General features: G+C 39.0%; 1 protein-coding gene across 1 annotated transcript in view; it reads left to right on the forward strand.

Moving 5' to 3' along the window:
* Pde11a (phosphodiesterase 11A) overlaps nt 1–17,500 on the forward strand; it is a 352,033-nt gene that overhangs the window by 328,106 nt on the left and 6,427 nt on the right. The gene's annotated exons all lie outside the window — the stretch shown is intronic.

Here is a 17,500-nt window from a genome sequence, read left to right on the forward strand (position 1 = left end):
ATATCTCTGTTGGGAATTTGGATCAGAATAGCCAGCCTTCCCATCTCATCAATGTAGTATTTCTTGAGCATTTTGTGTGTGTTCACGACTCTGACAATGAGATTGTGTTTGTGTACAGATGTGCTTTACCAGTTTGTATACAGCTCGCACTGTGTACAAACGTCAGGGCCTTAAGGTTCCCTTAAGCAGAGGCAAACATACTGCTGTAATACTATAAGCTTTATTCTGAATAGACTGGCAGAAGAAAGCAAAATCCTAAAAGTTAGGATTTGAATGAAACTGGATTTATAACTCAAGACTTTTGATTTTCAGCTTAAGGTTTGTCCCAATATATCCTATGACTTATGTACAAAATTTGACATAATACTATTCTCAGAAGTTTTCACAGTGATTTGGAAGGGACCAAATCCCCATAAGGAGTGAAAAGATTTTAAATAAGCAGAAAGTCACTTCACCAGAGAGTTTCTTTGGAAGGACAGCATGGTGAGCCAAGATGCCTCTAAGAAGAGGGAAATGGAATGAAAAGTCAGCAAACAAGGTAGAAAAGACAGCCCCAAGAGGCCCTGAGAAACTGAACAGAAAATCTGAAGGAAGATAAATGGATAATTTAACAGCCATTCAGTTTTTAAGAAAGACAAAGAACAAGCTACATTGCATCAGAAAAGGACTAGAAATGATGATGGATGGGCCCTTTCAAATGAGCGGGGAGCACACCAGGACCGCCATCGCAGGCAGAATTCCCAGCTGAGGGCAAATCTGAGGAACTAAATAAGGATATGAGACTGATACGGATTGAAGAGTTTTTCAAAGTCTATTTAATGACCAGGCAGGAGACATTGATCGCTTTTCAGAGGAAATGCTGAGAAGCAATGACGAAGTAGCCCTCAGTGGCAGTGAGCTGGGTGATCTGGGGAAGAGGTCTTCCTATTCAGGATTATCGCAACATACAAGAGGCATTAAAATAATTTTGGAATGATGGTGGTAAAACACTATATTGCTTTGATCTTTATGAAATAAGCATTTATCTTTACTATACCAGTGCTAGTAAGCTGCTTTAGTAACTATTAACAATCAGCTGACTTATTATTTAATTATTCTTACACATGATCAATAATTCCCTAATTTATGTGTGTTAGTCTTTTGAATAAAATACTCAAAGGGTACTCATACTTCTGTCTAGGGATGATCCTTGGGTTTGCTCTCAGAACCGCATGCTTGTTAGGCAGGCAATCTACCACTCCAACCACTTTTTGTATTGTTTTATGGTTTTGTTTTTGTTTCTTGAGATAGGGTCTCGCGTTATGCCTTGGACTACAAGGACTGTGATCTTCCTAATCCCCTGTAGCCGAGATCACAGGACATGCCCACCACTGGTTGAGGAGTCTCATGAACATTTTTGCCTGGGCGGATTTCACACTGCTATCCCTCAACTTTATCTTTCACTGGGATTGGTCCCCAGTAGGAAGGTATTTTGTTTTGTTTTTGTTTTTTATTTTGTTTTGCCAGTCCTGGGGCTTGATCTCAGGACCGGGATGCTGTACTTGAGCCTCTTTGTGCTCAGGGCTATTGCTCTACCACTTGAGCCACCAGCTCACACTTCTGGCTTTTTCTGAGTACTTTATTGGAGATAGGACTCTCGTGGACTTTTTTTGCCTTCGCTGGCTTCAAATCATAATCCTTAGATCTCAGCCTCCTGAGTATCCAGCATTACAGGCTTGAGCCACCAGCACCTGGCTCAGTAGGAAGTTTTTATTCATAAAAGTCTATGTTTCCTGCCTTAAACTGCACTTCAGAAATGTAGTAAAACTACTGAGGGGATTGATCCCACTGTCCCTATACACACAGGCTTTGGTCATTTTAGCCTCTGGAGGACTTGGCAATGTCATAAAATCACAATGACATAATCTCATTCAGGCATTAAGGGAAGCAGACAGATCCCTTTCCATGGACAAAGGGAAGGCCATTTGAAGACACAGTGCCTGTTCTGTTACATTCCCCTGGATGCAGAACATTCCTTTGCTTGTCCTCCCATTCTCCCTCTTAAAAAAAATCTCTCTTACTGTTAAAGAATTAAGAACAAGAAGATTGTCATGTGGTAGAGAAAGACAACCAAATAAAAGGGGATCTTTGTCCCCAAAAGCCTCTCTCTAAAGATAAAGCATTACCCCTAGAAGCTCTGGGTCTCATTCTCTGTAGTGAGAGTATGGTGTTTCTCCCCACCTCAGATCTGAGCATGGCTTGGTGCTGGGCCTATAAACCATTCCTAAACTCATTTAAATATTCTTAGTAATCATTAGATTTGTGTGTGCTAAGTAAGCAGCTCATTACTGCTTATAGTTACTGCTTTCAACTCATGGGACTCTTCAAATATAAGCTAAAATATAGAACAACAAATACTAAGAGTATTTCTTTTTGGCATTACTGGGGTTTGAACCCAGAACTATATGCTTGCTAGCCAGACCATACCCCAGTTAGATACTCTACCACTCAAACCATACCCCCCCCACCTCATTTCACTTTAGATAATTTAACACCTAGCTTATTTGCAGAGATGGCTCTTATAACTTTGCTCAAACCATGATCCTCCCATCTCTAGTCCCCAACTAGCTGGGATTACAGGCATGTACCAATATACCAATATACCTGCTCTAATAGAATATTGTTGAATCCATTCTTGGAGGTTCTGAAGTACTTTCCCAGAGCACATTCAAACTGAGGGAATGCATTTTCAGTTGCTATTTATATAACTCTCCCACACACAGGCAGTTGTGTTTAGAAGTACCCTGGACTCAAGGCACAGGTGAAGTATATTTTTTAAATGTACAGAGCAAAAATGTTTGCTCAGCCAACCAAAATTGGTAAGTGATCCCTTTTACATAATGAATTTTGAAAAATAGTATATATATTTTTACATATATCTATAAAGTTTCAGGGGGCCTAATTTTATGGGAAAACTGTCTGGTAGGTGGCAAGGTGGATGATTACCACATGACTATGCTTTACTTACATGTTCCACCCAGCTCTCATATGAAGCCCCATTCATCAAAGGCGGCAGCTTCTGGGTCAGCAAACACTGCTGCCAAGTCAGGAGTCACCCACACAATGAATGTGATTGATTAGCTACCAGTCTGCTCTGAAAACCCAGCCACCAGGATAACCCAGGATGGTCTCCTAGAGGGGTTCATTATAATGGAAGGGCCTGTCCTCTTTGCTCCCATTCCCACAAGTGCTCCCTAGGCCTGCCTGTCATTTACTTCTTTGCAGCCCTTGTTTGGTTTTCTCAGAGCAAGGTAGAGAAATCACAGAAAAGATTCACTACCTTGTGTTGGAAGGTGGTTTCTGCCTTACTTGGCAAAGTGGCCTCTCTTCTACAAGTCTGTCCAGTAACAGTACCAGAGTTTCAAATATACTGTCTTTGGCTAGCAGGAAGACGGGAGGTAGCACTCATTACCAACATTCCAGCTAAGTCCCTACTGAGACCATGCTGTGGGCTTTGTCTTCTGTCCAGCCCAGGCTTCATACTCAACCATGTAAACTCTGACTCTGTGAACTTCATTTCCCCATCTTAGATGACTAGTCTGTCCAAATGGAGCTGATAATAGCTCCTTGCTGCACTGTTTTGAGATTTAAATAACTCACATCTGCAGAGCTCCCGGTTTGGCACCTCAAACATGGAACACATCCATTTCACTCACCTTGGTGAGTTTATTCCAGCACACAAAGTAATTTACAGCAGGCAAACAAAAGATTCGTTTACAGCAATCAAAACAGGTAGCCCACAGAACAGGCTGAGCCCCTCCATTTCACTCAGTAGAGTTCAATTTTGAAAACTGTGAAATGCCCAGTTTTCCATAGTCCCCACCACTCCCAACTGTTTTATGCAGACTATGTTATTCATTAACTTTATTGGCTCGGCCCTGTAGACATTAGGACTCTGGCCCTATATTAAGGAAATAACACTGCTATTAATCCAAGGAGAGTAACATTTTTATCTCATTAATTCAGAATGCTAATGTCATTTATGAATATCACTTTCCAGAGAGTTCCCTTGAGCATATAAATAAAATAAGCAAAAACAAGGCATCTGTGAAGTCAGGAAGGAAATGGAAGAAAAGTAGTATGTTGCATTTCACTTTACATGTACCAGTAAGGCTTCAAACCTCGGGAAGAAAATGATCTTATTCTAAGTACTGTAATTAGCTTTCAGAATATTAGGCATTGCTAGTAAAAACATTTTGTCTTCTGTTCTAACTTGGGTAGTTGTATTTCTCAAATTTGCTTAAATCACAGATCTGAATCTTTCTGGCAGTAGATTCTAAAGAGCTCTCTGGCTTTGATGCTAAGCACCACCTCAGTCACTCTATCACTCTTAATATTTAGTTAACCATCTCCCATTATTTAGATGTGCAAGTCTCTAGAATCCTTAAAATCTGACAAAACTTTTTGGCCTTTGCATAAATCTCACACAGCCAGACTGTCATTGCTGATAACAGTTCCACAGGATAAACACCACAGATAGAAAAATCAGTTTTCCCAGATGAAAAATCATGAGGTAATCTTCAATTCCCATGAAAAAGAAAATAACCAGGCTCATCTGGACCACAGAGAAAAATCTAGACTAAATGGATCCACCAGTGGATGGATGCCTATGAGTACAGCTTTCCTGGGAGCCACATGCCAAGGGATAACTATTTTTCTACTTGTTTGTTTACCCTGTGGAACTGCTGCGATCAGAAATGCCATCACTTTTCCCAATTAGGAATTAGCTCTTGCTACCAGTAACAGGTAACCCAATCTCCTCTATTTTTCTTTACCACATGGCTACCAATAACACAAGTTTTCTTCATAGTCACAAAATGACCCCTGTGGCTCCAACCATTAATGAGATGGAGCCAGGGATAAGGACAAGAGAAAGTACCTCTCAGCTGAACAAGACCCCTATAAATAGCTTCTCCTGAACTTCTACTTTATGAATTCTTCTTATATTTCCCCGGCCATTCCTAAGCTCAAGGAAGATAGGCAATTAGCAAACTTCTAGAAATATCCTAAGTCCTGAGAGACTAAGTGGTCACCAACCCAAAATAGGGTAGAAGCTTCAAAGCTAGAGTCCCTTCAACTCTATTGTGGTCTGGCCAGGGACAAACCCAATAGAAAATGTTTCAGATCCTCAGCTGCTATAAATCCCATCCCATGTCAGCTCTCTTAAGACTTTGTCTCTCCTTGGTTTTTCCTTGTTCTTCTGCCCCTGGTTTGGTTCTCAAACAGTCTTATGTACCCTTGGACAACCTTGAACCCCCTTCACTCATTTATAGAGTGGCCCATCTGCTCTCTTCAGCCAATCTTGCCTTCTTCTGACCTAACTCACTCTGAGGCCATAGCAGTGCTTAAATCTGTTAGGGAAAACATTGATTAGAGCATCAGTTATTCATCACCTGGGCCACCCTCAACTACCTAGAGATTCATTGTTCATTCAGAACTCTAGTCAGTAGAGCCTTCCCATGCAAATTCACATGCTAACATTACAGATGTGGTTATAAGTGAGGAGCCTGGGATCTGAGAGACCTGGTTCCCAACCCTAGCTTTGTGGCCCCGAGCAAGTTAGACAGCTCTCTAAGATGGATTGATAAGAAGCCACTTCCCTCATCCTGACGTTTGGTGGTAAAATATAGGAAACCTACTTATAGCACAACAACTGACAGAGTTACATTTGTAACCTAACTAAGCACTATTTACTTTTCACCTTCAGCAAATTATACAAAAAGATGCTGTATAGTTAATACCCTGAATGGAAATATTTTAAGCATTTATCTAAAGAAATCTTGGCTTACTTCTCACCTTTATTGATTATTTGTTTTTCAAATAAGTTTTAAAAGCTGCTGGAAGCCTCATAAGATAGTTTATACATTATATTAAGCAATTTAATGCAAATTAATTTTTACACAACCTAGTTTCAAAAGCCATTGAATGAAAAGGGAAGAAGAGAGGGTTAGGAGTCTGCTCACTGCTTCCATCTGGTCCCTGTGCCAGCACCATCTGCTCTAACATGGAATCCCCCGCACCTCAGCTACATTCGCACCTCAGCTAGGCTTGCCTCCCATAGGATGGAAACTTGGCAATACTAAAGTGCACCAAAACTGCCACATTTCCAGTTTTCCAGAAAACTCGGTCTCTCAGATGTGTTTTTGAACCATAGCCCAAGTTAGAACCAAGTTTCATAGTCTCATGTCTGTTTTGCTTCTGAATTTCAGTCTCTTATCTACTACACTTCTCTGATAGGCCAATGCGACCAAGTGAAAGGATTTGGACTTGATAGAATATGAATGCTCATATCACATGAGAGCCATGGAAAGGCTCAGAGTAGAGAATGGCTAGCTTAGTTCAGGTTTGTGTGTTTAATCAACGGCCCCATTTTGGTTTGAATGGCTGTGGGGGCGGTGGGAGGGGCTCCTGTGACTGGACCGGAAAACAAGAGCAAGAGTCATTAGCATGCCATAGCAGACATTAAGCAGTTGGAAGGAGGATGGTAGCTGTAGAAATGGCAATTGATGGATATACAAAGATCATTTGGAAGTAGGGCTGACGGTTCATAGTGATTGAACATGAGAGAAGAGAGGAAGAGCATGGCGGATGGGGTGTCTGGATGGATGATAATGCTCAGCAATCTAAGACAGTAACCTGAAAGTTGAGGGAGGTCTGAAGAAAGGTGATAAGCTCAGCTCTGAACATTCAGTCCACTGTGGTTGTAAGTACCACAGCACATGGAAGAGCCAGGGGCCGGGGTGGAGGCAGCCAAACGTGATTCTTAGCCAACTGCATTACTGCAGTGTGGCATGAGAAATGCAGGGTATATCAGATTAAATAATCTACAACCTTCATTTGGATCCAAGAGAGATCCAATTGTTGAACTGTTTGACAATTCACTAACTACAAGTTAAGACTTGTTCCCATAGTTGCCCATTTTTTCCTTATCTATTTTTTTTCCAGGCAGGCATCAGGGCTCAAAGTCAGTATCTCACAAGCTTGGCTTATCTGGTGCTCTACCACTTGAGACACACCTCCACTCCAGCATTTTGTTATTTAATTGGTGATAGATCTCAAAGCCTTTTCGGCCTGGGTTGATACGGAATAATCTTCCAAGTCTCAGCCTCGGGAGTAGCTAGCAGTATAGGCATGAGTCACCAGTGCCTGAAGTCATGGATGTTAATAGAAACCTGTTCCTTATACATGTTCTTTGTACTAATTACTCGTTAGCCACATGGATTCCAGAGAACTTGAGCCACCACTTGTACGTCCTCTGGCCTTTTCTGTTGAAGGTCTAGACAGAGATGATGCCAGCTGAGCATATTATCAATGATTTTTTTCCATCTCAAAATATCAATGCTTAAGTGGGCCTTTGACATTTTCACTCACTCAGAAAGGAAATAATCATGATCATAAAGTAACCATATCCTCAGAACAAGGATCCAGCCCAAACAAATCTTAGATAAGTTTCAAGCCTAATTTTTCAGTTCATAAAAAAATAGTATTTCAAAAGAATTCTTTCTCCTCTACATCTTTTAATTCCCAATTGTTTCTCCTAGATAAGGCAGAAGTGAGGGAAAGCAGACAAACCTAAGTAATACTGCTGGCAGCAGTCCAAATACAATTTAAAAATAATCCTCTCTGTTGTCAATTTTTTCAAAGTTCAAAGACAGATCTGGTTTTAATTTGGTTAAGTTTTTCTATGTCCCCTTCCAGCAACAGCATACAGTACATACAGTTTCGAATAACAACCCATGCGTTTGTTTACTCCTTTGTCCCATATTCAGCTCTTGAGTTCCAGAATGTATGGTTCACTAATCAGCCCACATTGAGCCATAGCAGACTTCGACCATGATGACCAAAGGAAATGGCCGAGGGACGGCAAGGCCAGATTGTGGTTTCTAGCAGCTTAATGACCTGATTAAAAACAAAGTCTAGAGAGTAATAAAAGAGAGCCCTATATTCATTTCCCAAGGTGATTGGTTATTCTAAGGCTGGTTTCTACAATAGGATTTTGTAGCAAGTTAGTATGTCCTAAAACCATTCTTAGCCACTGGCTCTTCCTGTCACTGGTCTGTGAGGAGGGCCTACTTTCTGCTAGCATCACTGTACTAAATACCTGCAATACAATGGTGAAAGGCTCTGTTACTCTCTGATCTCTCTGAGCTCATGGGATCAAGGTATGTTAGCTTTCCTTCACTGCAATAAAACTCCTGAGATAATTAGTTTATAAAGAGAAAAGTGTTGTTTTGGCTCACAGTTTTGGAGATTCCAGTCCAATATATCTGGCAGACTCATTGCTTTGGGTCTCTGATCAGGATGCCAGATGGCAATGGTGGAAAGAACATGGCAAGTCCAAGTGCTCATTCAAGGTCATGATGCAAAAGAGAAAAATAATAAGAGATTATGGTACGTTTACAATAACCTAAGGACCTCCCACAAACTCCCCTCCCCACAAAGGTTTCGATACCTCCCACTAGCACCACACAAGGGGCCAATCCTTTAATACATGGGCCTCTGGGAGATGTTCAAGGTTCAAACTGTAGCATTAGGCACACAGTTATTTAAAACTGACACATAGCACATGCCATGCCTGTAATCTCAGCTTTTGGGAGGCAAAGTCAGAAGGACTGCAAGTTCTAGGCTAGCCTGAGATATAAAGCAAAATCCTGTCTTACAAAGCCAAAGTAAGTAAATAGCCGAGCTGATGGCTCACACCTATAATCCTAGCTACTCAGGAGGCTGAGATCTGAGGATGATGGTTCAAAGCCAGCTCAGGCAGGAAAGTCCAGTGAGATTCTTATCTCCAATAAACTACTCAGAAAACTGGAAGTGGAGCTGTGGCTGAGCTTGCCTTGAGCTGAACAGCTGAGGGACAGCACCCAGGGCCAGAGTTCAAGCCCCACAACCTACAGAAAAACAAAGTAAGTAAATAAAACAATGACAAGAGGCTTCCATAGCTTCAAAGAGGTCCTATTTTTGAAGAGGAGGGAAGAAAAAGGAGAAGGAAGAAGAGAAGGGAGAGGAAGAAGAGGAAAAGGAAGGAAAATAAACATGCCTATTTGTGGAGAGGAGCCAAGCTTAATGCCTGGAGAGAATTCCCTGGGAGGGGCAATCCAGGAAGAGTCCAGTGATTTCATTGAACTGAAGGGGCAGAGCTAGTATCTGAGCCCAGGTTGTTCAGAGATTCCAGGGAGAAAAGCCAGAGTAAATGCTACATAGAACTTTGAACCTTTAGTCTAGGTCTGCTTACCAGATCCATGTGAGAAAATCACAAAACAAAATAGCAAACAGGAGTAAATAAGACAATCTTTGAAGATCTCAGAGGCTGGAGAATTGTCTTATGTTCCCACCAGCCAGCGTACCAGAGAAAACCTTTGAAATATAGGAAGTTTGTAAACAGTGCTCAGAAAGGTATAGTCTCAGTAGTGAAGCCAAAACAACCCTGGACCAAAGAATCTTCTAGACTCACCCACACAGCATATAAGCTAACCTCAAAAGTGTCATTTTATATCAATCAGACTAACTACATTTTAGAATTAAGAGAAATGTCTGAAGAAGTTAGGGAAAAATCTATTATTCAAATGTTTAATTGAAAGGTGAAAATTTAATTGAAAATTACTAGGCATGTAAAGAAGTAAAGAAATTTGACCCAGGGTTAGGAAGGTGGCAGTAGTGGTAGAGTTCAGTAGTGGAAGAGTGCTTGCCTAGAATGCATGAGCCCTGAATTCAATATCTCAGTACCACATAAACAGAAAAAGCCAGAAGTGGCGCTGTGGCTCAAGTGGTAAAGTGCTAGCCTTGAACAAAAGAAGCTCAGGAACAGTACTCAAGCCCTGAGTTCAAGCCCCAGGACTGGCAAAAAACAAAAAAAGACCCATAATAATGAGGTGAATCTATCAATACATTTTAAAACGATACAGATCATAGAACTGGTAAAGGACATTGTGCTTACATTTTCTTCAAGTGGGTAGAAGAATGAGTGTGATAAGCAGAGTCATGGAAGATACAAAAAAAAAACACTCAAATAGAACTTGTGGAAATGAAAACTTCAGCTTCTGAAATAAAAAAAAAGTAGATGGTTTCACTGAAGATTAAACACTACAGAAGAAAAACTCAATGGCATTACAGTTGAAACCATCCAAAATGAATCATGTAGAGACTGAAAATAAATAGACAGAACATCAGTTGAGCTACAGAATACCACTAGATGTCTTAATATGGTGTATAATTGGAGTCCCAGAAAAAAGAGATAGGTATTTGAAATAGTTGAAAGAAAGAACAGTAGAAATGTTTTTCAAAATATGATGGAGGGGATGGTAAGATGGCTCAGTGGTAGAGTGCTTGCCTCACATGCATGAGGCCCTGGGTTTGATTCCTCAGCACCACATAAGCAGAAAAAAGCCCGAAGTGGCTCTGTGGCTCAAGTGGTAGAGCACTAGCCTCGAGCTGAAGAGTTGAGGGACAGTGTCCAGGCCCAGATTTCAGGCCCCAAGACCAACAAAAAAATATCGATATATATATGGAAATTATAAGCTTACAGAACTCAGATTCTCAATGAGCCCCAAGCAGAATATACATGAAGGAAATTACATCACCACATCAGAACCAAATGTCTTGATATACAGAAAGTCTTTAAAAGCCAGAGGACAAAATGAATATTATGTCCAAAAACAAAAATACAATGTAGAGGGCATCTTTAAAGTTTAAAAATGTACCTTTTTGGTATGAACAATATAATTGGAGAGACAGAAAACCTGCTTCAGGTATGCATTTAAAAAGAGGCAGCCAGGTTTTACCCTCCAGATCATTCTGGAGGAACAAGGAGGACTTCATAGAGAAGGTACAGTATGAGTTGACTAGGGAGGGCCAATCAGTTCTCTAAGGAGAGAACTGCTCAGTATTGTAAGTCAGAGAGACTTAAGTAAGATCCTGCTCTCTCATTTTATGACTATAGGTCATGACACATAACCTTATTGAACCTCAGTTTTCCTCTCTATAGAGATGAAAATATATCTACTGCATGGATGCATCCAAGTGCTGTGACATTTTTGTGAGTTAATGACTTTAAATCCATAGCCAGAGTCATACAATTCATCTGTAGAAACTCTTTGTATTTCCTTTCCTTAAATGTCTTCAGATAAAGAAGGTGGCAGGTGTATATGTTTGGCCCAAGGAGGAAATCTTCCCTTCTCTCCTAGCAGAGATTCTGTTAGGGTTCACACTATATTTCTGGCTACTATTCTTTCCTCCTGTTTGAGACAAATCAGGATTAAAGCTTCATGGAGGCAGACCATTCTTAGAGGAAGTACAGAGCAGTGGTTTTCAGCAGGTACATGACTACTCTCCAAAGAACATTGGTGATTGATATGATATCTGAGATACTTTTGGCTACACAATTTGGTAGGGTGGGGGAGAAGCTGCTTCTGGTTTCTGTGATATCTTACACTGCACAGGACAGCTTCTGTAATAAAGAATTATTTGGTCCAAAATGTCAGTAGTATTGATGCTAAGGATATTTAGTAGTTTATCTGTTCTCCTACTTACCAACAAAATAACTATGATGAAGTCCTTTAATCTAAGTACTGGCGTCCTCAATCATTAAGCAACAATCACAACAAAAAAGTGATGATAATAAAATATACCACATAAGTTAAATTAAATGATAATATATGTAAAATTCTTCATACAATTGCACACATAATTAGCATCCAAAGAATATTTGGCAGTAACAATAAGAGCCTGTGAAACACCCAGAAAACACTTGTGAATGGCCAAGACAATGGATTAGCTACAAAAATTCAAAAATTTAAGTAAATTCACTCACCAGATATGAATATATATATATATATATATATATATATAGTTAATACAAGACTTTTTTTCAGAAAGGGAGTGAAATCACAACGTGCTTAGGCAAGGCCATTGTACAATGCACACATTAGAAAAAACCTGGAATGTAGAGAGAAGAAATGACCAAATGCCAGACCTGCTTTTCTTTCTTAGCTTTATTCATCCCCATGTCATCTTTCCAAGGCTTTAATCTTAATAGAAGCTATAGCTTCTTTCAATGTTTTCTTTCTCTTGTTACTATGCTTAATGTAAGGACCCTGTTCTCTATTTCCAGTGATGTTTGTAGTAATATGGCTCAAAATGCAAGTGCATCCACTTTTTTACCTAGCAATAACTATTTTGTAGTTTGACTATCAGATAAATTTCATATCTACAAAACAGCCATGTGCAAGGTTATCCATCTTAGCATTATTTATAATGACCAAATATAAACCCCAAGGGTTTACATTAAAAATAGAACTGGCCAAATTATGACAGCAATGAAATACCATGTAGTTACTACTTGTATAATGATAAATGTTTCTTGAAAAATATACAAAACCTATTGGCATCTGTAGCCCTTAGGAAGAAATGCTCATGGGTGGGACAGGGCCGAAGGGGAGATTTTGTATGGTACCCTTTGATATCTCTTGAGCTGTGTGAATATGTTACTTATTCAAAATATGAGTAAAACATGGACTACCATATGTGTTTGTCACATGAGAACTTAACAATGTATTGTGTATGGAACCAGCTAGAAGACTAATTGCCCTAATGGGGTAAATTGCCCAGGTTCTATCTGGAGGTGGTGTTAGAACTTCAGTGACATTAATTAGGTTGCCCACTAGGAAGGAGCTATGCATCCAAGTGGGTTTTGAATTTGCATCCACCTTAAACTATACCTGGAGCCATATACAAGCAGTGAAAACTACACATCTCAAGAAGAGTCTAGTTTAAAGGGCAAGCACCCCAAGGATTATAACCATTAGGTAGACATAATAACGATGTAGACTGCTGCTAAAAGTGAGGCGTAATTCTCTAAACTGAGTAGTCAAAGAGTAGATGGATCATAGAAGTAGTGTGCACGCTGCCTCTTGATGTATTTAAACAGTGGCTGAATGGTCACACTCGGGGATGGTGCAAAGGAGAGCGAGCATCCTGCCACAGATACAGCCATGGCTAAGTGAGAAGCCAGTTACTGTCACAGAAGCCATCATGTGTCACTGGCTCTCAGAGCCTAGCCTAGCCTTCAGAAATGCCCACAGTGTTGTATTTGCTGGAAGCCATCCTCTGGATGATGATGCTTTAAAAGGAGTCATCATAAACCTTGCTTTCTTGTTTTCAGATAATCCTTTGCATTTACTAGTTCCATGTTTTCTTAGCCAGCTGCAATTAGTAATTCCTCCAGGATTTTTGCTACCTTTGCCTAGAGCCAGCACCTATCCAGAGAAAACCAGCATTCTGTTGTGGCAATTCCATTCTACAATAAGACAACAAAGAGAAAAGAGAAAGTCTGAGAAAGATGTAACCCTTTCTCCCCTCAGTATTTTATTCAACAGAAAATAAGGAAGAAAGAGAACAAAGAACAAGGATAAAAGGGAAGAAAGCTGTTTGGGACTAAGCCAAATAACTTAAAAGTGGTTTAAGGAATAAATTGGTGGAGTAATTCGAATCAAGGGCAGGTGCTGCGAATGTAATTTAGTAAATGCTCGGGAACCTGCCAAAGAAGAGAAAAATGTGTTGCTTTTGAGATCATTTCCCAGCAGCTTCATAAAAGAAAACTGATTACAGGAATTTAATAAGTAAAACAGAGCCAGAAATATTGTAATCAAATGAGTTTTTAATTACATTTCAAGCAGAAAAAAAATCCAATTTGTGCTCCTGGAATTAAAAAAATAAGTTCTAGAGAAATGCTTTTGTAACAGGAAAATAACATAAACACTAATTTCCATAGGAATTATAGTAGTCAGTTTAATTAAAAGGCTTGATCAGAGTAAAGAGGAGCTGGTGCCAAACCATACTAAATAAAAACCATGGCAGTCAGTTCTCCCTTGCATTCTTGTTTAAATGATAACACAGGAATCAGGCATCTGCGTTTTCCTCATGAAAATAAAGAGGGTTTTGATCACTGCCTGAGTTGTTAGAGTGCCTTGTATTATCATCATCTGAATTAGCCAGTATATATACCTGATTTTAAAATAGATGCTTTTGCTTAATGACATAAACAGCGGTCATTGTTGAGAGAGGGAAAAGTATATTCTCTGTTTATAGGACACTGACATCAAGAGAGTGCCACTTCATGTCAGCCCAGGATGAAATCTATTTATTGGGAGAACTGATTATTTCTGGGTTTCCAATCTCCAATGCACCCCTTCAACTTATATCTAGTTACATATTGGCTATTTCTCTCTGTAACTCCCTGGAAAGGAGGACTGGCTATTTAAGGAGCTGAGTCAGATTTGTGCCTAGGTGATGGACATCTTGCCCTCCTCTGTAAAAGGAGCTCTTTTCCTCCTGGAGGACTTTGCTGTTGACCATTCCCTAACCACAGAGAATACCTCAGGAAAGCTTTTCAGAAGTATTTAGTGAAATTATAAGGGTTTAATTCTGTCTTCACTTTTTGTCTCCTTTGTGATAAATAGGACAAACATGCAAGCTATCCACATGGGACCAAGGTTATAATCTGTGGCTCTAGAAAAATAGAAGCTGGATGGGATGGGGCCAGAAGGGAACCCTACTGCATTGCTGGTGGGAGTGTAAACTTGGTCAAGCACTTTGGAAAGCAGTATGGAGGTTCCTCAACAGACTGCACATAGAGTTCCCCTATGACCCACTTTTGGGCATTTACCCAAATGATCACAAAAAAGACCATACTAAAGTTACCAGCACAACTATGTTTATTGCAGCATTATTTACCATAGCTAAGATAATGGAACCAACCTAGATGCCCCTCAGAGGATGAATGGATCAAGAAAATGTGATATATATATGCATACACACACACACACACACACACACACACACACACACACACACACACACACACACACATACACTGGAATTCTATGCTTCCATCAGAAAGAATGACATCGCCCCATTTGTTAGGAAATGGAAAGACTTGGAAAAAATTATATTAAGTGAAGTAAGCCAGGCCTAAAGAAACATAGGTCTCATTGTTTCCCTTATTTGCAATAACTCGTATATGTCTGGGACAAGCAGAAAAGGTCAAAAGCTATGTACATATGACCAGATAAGATGATGTTAAGCAAAATAAACCCCAAGGTAGGGACACAAGTGGTTTTTTCTTTCGTGCTATTGTTTCTAATGTATTTATAATGTAACATATGATTTTTTTGTTGCTTTGTATATTCCTCTCTCATGGTATAATCCCTGTTTTCACTGTATTTGATGTCGGTCTAATTTGGGGAGGGGAAGGGAAAAAACAAAATGTTTAAATAGGGATACAGGTCTTGTACAAGATGTACAAGAGATGTACAAGACACTATGTTGAAAAATGAACTTTACAATTTAAGCAGGAGGAGTGTAGTTGTGGAGGTGGGAGGGAAGGGATGGTAGAGGAAAAACAAAGGCAGAGGCAACAATGCTTGATAGGAAATGTACTCATTACCTTGCTCATGTAACTGTAACCCCTCTGTACCATATTTTTACAATAAAAAACTCATTTAAAAAAATAGAAGTTAACTGACCCAAGCTTGAAGTGGGTTATCATTCCCCTGACCTCAAAACAAACCTAAAAGGATACTTTATAGGGCTTTGTGTACAAAGACAAATTTAACTCAGAACCCAGGGAACTTGGGCAAAACATACTGGTTGACGGGGTCTGAGAGAAAACAACAATACTCTTTCTATAGGGAGGAAGAATATAATCTTGAGTCAGGTAGAGTGAATATATATATATATATATATACATATATATATATATATACATACACACACACACACACACACACACACACACACACACACACATATCATTTCCCTATTTTCCTGTAAAAGGAGAAATGTAGCACTTTGCATTGGGAATGATGTAAAGTAAAATCAAATGGCCAAATAGACCTTAGAAGGAAATCAAATAGCCCAAGTAAATAAGACCTAGAAATCATGAAGAGGAGTTTATAAGTTACTCAGGGCATGAAATCAATTTGAAGTCAAATTTCACTGGATAGGAAGAGCCCAAAGTGATATAAAGATTATACTCAAAGGTAAATGTCAGAATTCTGAGCATTCTACACATATCCAGGATAATGGATGTGATAAAATTAATGAATCAAAAGAAGGAAGAAAGGAAGCTTCTGGTGCCAAACAGTCCCCAAACTAAAGACAATAAGAATTATACTCAGTGTCCTCAAAATGTCATCTTCATTGATATCACATCTTATGAATCACAAAATTATTAACCAGTTTGATTGATTCCTGATAAGGGTTGAAGTCACACATTTTCAAGAACCATACCTCCTCCTCCTCCTTCTTGTCCTTCTCCTTCTCCTCCTCCTTCTCCTCCTCCTTCTCCTCCTCCTCCTCCTTCTTCTTCTTTTTTCTCTTTTTGATGTTTTAAGAGCTATTCTTCTCATGCTACATCCTCAAACAGTTTTCTTTGTACACTCATTCTATATGGCAAGCTGGTGCCTTTCCTTGATTTTTACTTTAGAAAAATTTGGTGTTCTCCATATCTTCCAAAACAAATAATAAGATTACAAAAAGAACCTTTAACTTTCTATGTGGATTCTTATTTCGTCCTAGAGTAGGAGGTCTAAAAATCATGTATGATCAATCCTAACATGGGAGGAACATATTTCATCATTTTCAAAATGTAGAGTCACTGTGAGGAATACAGTGTGCCATATAGTAACTGGTTATTCATCTAAAAAATACTAGATGTCCATAAGCAGAATCTCTACCACATTCAGATGGGACGTCATGTTTTTGTACTTCATTGAGACCCTGAAGATGGAAAATAGGCCCAAGAAACATGAATATTTAAAAATCCAAAAGTTCTCATTAAAGTGGGCCCTTTTATGAACTGCTATTGTAAAACACAATTTGAATATATTTTAGATGTTTAGATAACTTAGCCATTTAGAAAATAGGAAGGATCACATTCAATACAAAACCTAAATGTTAGAACTGATTATCTCGAGTTACAAATTACAAAATATTATATCCTTTTTCATTTAAGCTGTTTCTATATTGTCTAAAATCAAAACCTTACTTAATAAATATTTTAAATGACTAGAAAAAGAAGGCATTCTCTTTTAAATAACAATAAGAAATACCTACCTTCCTATTTTAACAGGATAAAGACCATATTTTTAATACATGATATATTATCCAAATCTTATTTCCTTTTTTCATTGGGCTACCCAGAAAGCAAATAGGATCCTTTGTTGTTTATATTTTATACAAGTAACATTACCTATATTTATTATTTTTTCCTATCTTTTGCTTATATTATTTATTCACACATAGATGTTTAATAGCTACCTTTGCTAATCATATTTTACTGGCTGGATATGTTTGAAACATTTCATAATGAAAAGTAAAAGATTTAAAATACAGAAAATGTGGGAACATAACTCAGAAGTTGAATGCTTGCATACATGTGCAAGATTTTGGGTAGAATACCCAA

This window comes from Dipodomys merriami, unplaced genomic scaffold (assembly GCF_024711535.1).
Source record: "Dipodomys merriami isolate MVZ:Mamm:240054 unplaced genomic scaffold, mDipMer1.0.p SCAF_1, whole genome shotgun sequence".
Taxonomy (NCBI): domain Eukaryota; kingdom Metazoa; phylum Chordata; class Mammalia; order Rodentia; family Heteromyidae; genus Dipodomys; species Dipodomys merriami.